Here is a 5,971-nt window from a genome sequence, read left to right on the forward strand (position 1 = left end):
ACAAGATAATTTTTTTTAATTATATCGCTGCTATTTTTATGACAAAATCTAGTCATTTTTAATTCTGTATTAGATGGTATTACTATTGTAAAAAGGTTATTAGCTATCATTAAAAATTTTTCCTGAGTAAGGCTCTGAACGCTTTCAAAATACCTGTATCTATTGGAGGAGAGAGAGAGAGAGAGGAGAGTAAAAGTCAGTACAGCACAAAATATCCAACAATTTTTTTATTCCATAATTTAAAAAGTTGTACCTAATAAAAAAAATAATACGAATTTATGAAATATTTTATTATTTCTAATTAGTATTGACTTTTATACTGTTATGACTTCATCCAATAGATAGATATTTTGTAAGCGTTCAGAGCCATACTCATGAAAAATTTTAAATTATAGCTAAAACAAGCTAAAAACTTTTTAATCGATTACAATAGTAATATCTTCTAATTCAAAAATAAAAATAGCAGCGACGTATTTAAAAAAATTAACCCGATGATGGCCCCTCGAAGAGGAAACGTCGGATTGCAACAATGTTGACGCCATTGTATAGAGCGAAAAAAGTGGCATTGTAAATATGTAATTTATTTTAAAATTCGTTTTCAAATAAAGCCAGAAAAAATTAAACAATTTTGCAAAGTTTCGGGTTTTTCCGGATATCTCCGGAACTATCCGGAATTTTAAAACTTTCTAAACAGCATATTGTTAGGTATAAAAAAACACAACTTTTTTTCTAATCTGAGCCACCCCGTATCTTTTACCGTTTTCTAGATCCTAATGTTATCCCATTCTTATCTTGGACACACTGTATATCTATGAATTCATCAAACTTTAAAAAAAAATAAGTACACTAATCGATCCTACGGAAATTATTTATTTAATTTAGGTATTCACTATTCGACTTATGTTTATAGCAATACTGTACAAAAATAAAGTTTTGGGTCAAACAATGAGACAGTTTTTTTTTATTTTTTCCGTAGAATTGAATGGTGTAATCAGTTTTTGAATGTTTTTTAATTTAAAAAAATTATCAACAATAACTGAAAAATTCATTGCTGCAAGTCATTTTTTATTTTTTTGCATTTTTGAGCATGTTTTTGAACTGTGATTACAAATTTTTTATTTCACCAAAAAGTATGTCAAAACTAAAAAAATGATTACCGACAGAATTCTGTACGATGATTTTTTTTAAGTAGAATTTTTCTTTGAAAAGAAAGTGTTTCGGGCTGAAAAAATGAATATCTCAGAAACTTCTTGATTTTTGTTCCTAAAAAAATTTGAGGTTATTTAAGATAAAGAAAGGTATACTTTCACCAAGTTTCGTCAAAATTAAGTTATTTTTGCGGAAATGAGAAATAAAAAACGAAAAATCAGAAAAAAAAAACGTTTTTCGCATTTTTCTCGGAAATTTTGAGGTTATGTTAGAAACTACAAAGGTTGTAGATTTTTGTATGATCTACAACTTTTGTATTGGATACTTTTTTGTTTGACGTCAACTTTCGCCAGAAATCCCAATGATACAATTTTTCAGAACTTTTCAATCCTCCAAATCAACCCTCCGCCGCCCCTGCTCACGCATTTATTTTTTTTCGTTTATCATAAGCCCCTTTACCATTTCCACTTATAAAAGTCCAGGTAACAATTTTCTTTTTTGTCCCTCTAAATGGTCGGTCTATTAGCATTTTCAAATAGAGCAAAATTGGCTACTGTTTCAGGTATCTTATAAAATTGATTTTCTATCACGCGCGCTCGCTATGAGACCTATAGCGTAGGGTAGGGGGTATGTGCCAGATAGTACAACGGCGTGATGTTATTTTCATAGCGCAACGCTCCAGCTCCAAAGTTTAGTAGCTCAGTATATGACGGTTTTTAAGTCCGAATTCTTGACACATGCACCGATTGACGTGAAATTTTAACAGTAAGTAGAAAATTTCGACTCTATTGTAATGCGGAACATGTTCTGGGAACAGTTGCCAAAATTGTCCCCCAATCACGGACCAAACAAAGGATGTCGACAGTGATGATAGTTTTTTAGATATGTAAATTTTTGATAATAAAGTATAATTGTATAATACACAAATAATTTTCATTCATTTTCCCTTTCACTAATTACATAATTTAAGTTTCGAATTTTAAGTAATCTCGTTGAATTTAGTAATGTTTCATTGAGTGTTTTGAAGTAGGTAAAAATTCTTCAATTCCTCTTTAAGGATTGTTTTTAAGGGTTGAAACGTTGCAATGAATCATCAGTAATATTATATCTTTCATTCATTATAAATGCTATGAAGATGTGAAAAAAATTGTTTGTTTATTTTCTGCAATAGGGTTGAAACGTTGCAATAAATCATGTATTATTTCATAAACAGTAAACAATATTCAACTCTACTCGAAAACTAATTTTTGTTTTTTTTTTCCTCATAAAGGGTGGATTTTAAGGATTAAAATGTACAAATCAAAAATTATTATTCAAAACATAAAAGAACGCTTATTCTATTGACATAACACTTAAATCTATGATCTATGGTTTTTACATTTTTTACCAGAAGGGGTAGTTTTCACCCCCTAAAAACAATAAGCACATATTATGGATTTGTAACTTCTAAATGAGGGTGAAATGAGAAATTTTCTTTTGGTCGTTATAACTTTTTTTCTGGTCATTTTACAAAAAAAATACATCAGAGAATTTTGATAGAGGGGTTTTCAATGAATAATTTCTATTACAAACTATTTTCAAATTTTATTTATTTATTAGGGTTTTACAGCGATGCAAAACTTACACTATTCTCCAGTACTAGTAAGTATACATTAATGTGAATGATTAGGCATAGGAGGTGTCCTTCAAAGTTTTCTTTCATTTGTGCTACCACGTGCATGCGTGACGTATTTAATTGTGAAAGTATTTTGAGTTTTGTGGGCACTATTTTGAATTTTGTGGACAAGAGGTGGTTTTCAGTGTCGACCAAGCATCAGATGCAGATACCCTCATCGTTCGCTCCGCTCTTGCTGCATCCCAATCGTTCGACTCAGTCACTATTGTCGCCGAGGATATCGACATTCTTGTCTTGCTCATGGAATTTGGAAGAACGCATTCAAATGTATTTTTTTAAAACCATCAAAAGGATGTACAGCCGAACAATTATATTGTCCGTCAAGTTTTATGTGCGGAGACGTCATGGATGGATGGATAATCTGTTGTTTCTCCATGCCCTCTCAAGATGTGACACGACTTCAGCAGCTTACAACATCGGAAAAATGAAATTTCTCACAACCCTGGAGACACGTCCTGAGTTAGCTAGAGGAACAGCGTTATTCCTCAATGAGAGAGTCGACCCTACTTGGCTCACTGCCGTTGGCGAACGTTTTTTCATCTCTTTATGTGGTGGCAATAAAGATGATGATTCTCTTGACAGTCTTAGATAGAAACGATTCGCCAAGTCAGTGACAAAGAATACATTTAATTTGTCTTCACTTCCTCCAACACAAGACACAGCCCGCTTGCACAGCCTCCGAGTCTATCATTAGGTCCAGTCGTGGCTCGGGAATTACAACGACCCTCAAGACTGGGTCTGGAAAAAGTATGGACAAATATTGATGCCTGTTCAAAGTTCAAAACCTCCACCACCCCCTGAGCTTCTAAAGTTGATATTCTACCGATGCAAAGGAAACTGTGGAGCAATGTGTGGATGTCGGAAGGCAGGCCCAAATGTTCTACAGTGTGCCTGAATTGTTCTGGGGAGACATGCAGCAACATAATGGAGATATCAAATTTGATCGAAGGGAATGATTTTGAAGATGAACTGCCAACAATGACGCCACTTCATTCTCCATCCTTCCTCTACAATTCAATATCGGAAGCTCAACCAGATCCTGAGTCGCAGCCTGGCCCGTCAAAGAGACTGAGGACACAGTAGATTGGGAAATATATTTCGATATTTTTAATTACACTAATTATTATGTGGATGTCCAATTAAAATGTCCGTGGATTCTGCCTACTAGGGATACGACGTAAAAAAAACGCGCCACCAGATTCTACCTCGTAGGGGGTGGGGAATAGAGTCAATAACTAATTAACAACATTGCATTGTCAATTAAAATGTTTCTTATAAAAATAATGGAAAGATGAGAGAAAACTATGCCTAATAATTCATATTAATGTATACTTACTAGTACTGGAGAATAGTATAAGTTTCGCATCGCTGTAAACCCTCTAATAAATAAATAAAATTTGAAAAAGTTTGTAATGGAAATTATTCCTTGAAAACCCCTCTATCAAAATGATCTGATGTAATTTTTTTTGTAAAATGACCAGAAAAAAGTTATAACGACCAAAAGAAAATTTTTTCCCAAATTTTTATCTATCTTCGTTAATAACTTTGTTATTTTTGGTTCTACGACTAAAAGTTACGGTGCCAAATTTGTAGAGAATTTAATTTGCAATAAAAAATGTTTTTGCAAATTTTCTGTGCGACGAATAGTTTGCCCGATATAGTAAGTAGTAGTATAAAAACCATTCGCAGCCCTTTTTACAAGATGGCGGCCGATGCACAAGGGTTGCGACCCCACAAACATGGATTTAACTTTACACTAACCCCCTCTTGACATCTAAAAAATAAAATTGCGTGCTCTGACTTTTGCAGGCTAAGCCCAAAAAAATATAACATTTCAATGGACTAGCAGAACAAACAAAAATGTCGGTAATATTGACATCACCTAGGGAGAGCTTCCACAAGTTTCTCCGTTCCATAGATTCTTAGGATATCTAAAAAATACAGGTATTACTCATAATATACTTATAATATTACTGAAGCAGGAAAAAATAAGTTGAACAATTAAAAAATATATCTTTTTAATAATTTAGATAATGATTTAGTCAGTATTTTATCACTGCTAATTAAGTAGGTACTAAATGTAAAACACCCTTATGTAATTCCTCAAACGCCACCCATGTTGCTTGTTTACTTACCTGTGAAAAGACCGCTGGCTGCTCGCCCTTTTTAAATAATACTTTACAAATAACACACTTTCTAACCATGTCTTAGCACTAAATAAATGTCCATACATAAAAACTACACAACAATAAGACGAAATTGACACACTAAACACAAATAAACTCAAATGCGTTAATAGCGGCTACACAGTTTTCCTTTGACAGATGTCATCGACAATCATCGAAATGCGGACGTACGCGAGAATATTAATTCGACCAATAGAAATTTGTGTCTCCTGAAAATCAGGGGGGATTTCGTTTTGGCAAAAATGCAACTAATTAGCAAAACTATTAGCAACTAATATCAGTTCAGAGTAACTCTAAGCTGCTATTAGCTACTAATAGTTTTTGTCAAATCGAAAGGCCCTCTGATTTATTTATGTACATTCGCAAACAAATACATCCAAAGCTCCTTCTAGTGATTACAATTCGTTGGTGAGAACCATAGACCACCTAGACTGGCTTATAGAGCGACTTTGGTGAAAACACTTTGGAGCCTGATTTGGAGCCTGGAGCCTGGAGCCTGGATTTGCAGCGTTCAGTCGTGTCCTAGCTTTGACGTGTATGCATCGCTGTGATTTCGATAATTAGACGTTTTATCATGGGCAAGTGTATTGTAAAACATTGTATAAATAGAAGTGATCGAGTTGGTGAAGAGAGGCGAAAAGTTTCCTTCTTTAGTTAAGTAAAAAAAACGAATATATAAAAGGTAAATATGTACGCCATTTTTCGGTTAACGTCACAACTTTCCAGGGTTAGCTTTATAATTTTGTTCGCCCACATAGTGTAGTGATTAACGTGATATTGTTATTATAAAATAATGAATGAATTACTGTAAAATATTTTTAGTAATTATTTACTTTATGTGAGTCTCAAGTTTTTATGAAATTTTACCAATTCCCGTCATTTCGAGATAGCTGAAAATTAATAAAATATTTTTTTCAATTGAAAAAATCGCAAACAAAACTAATTTCAAATTCATGTTCAA

This window comes from Anoplophora glabripennis, unplaced genomic scaffold (genome assembly GCF_000390285.2).
Source record: "Anoplophora glabripennis isolate ALB-LARVAE unplaced genomic scaffold, Agla_2.0 scaffold835, whole genome shotgun sequence".
Taxonomy (NCBI): Eukaryota; Metazoa; Arthropoda; class Insecta; order Coleoptera; family Cerambycidae; genus Anoplophora; species Anoplophora glabripennis.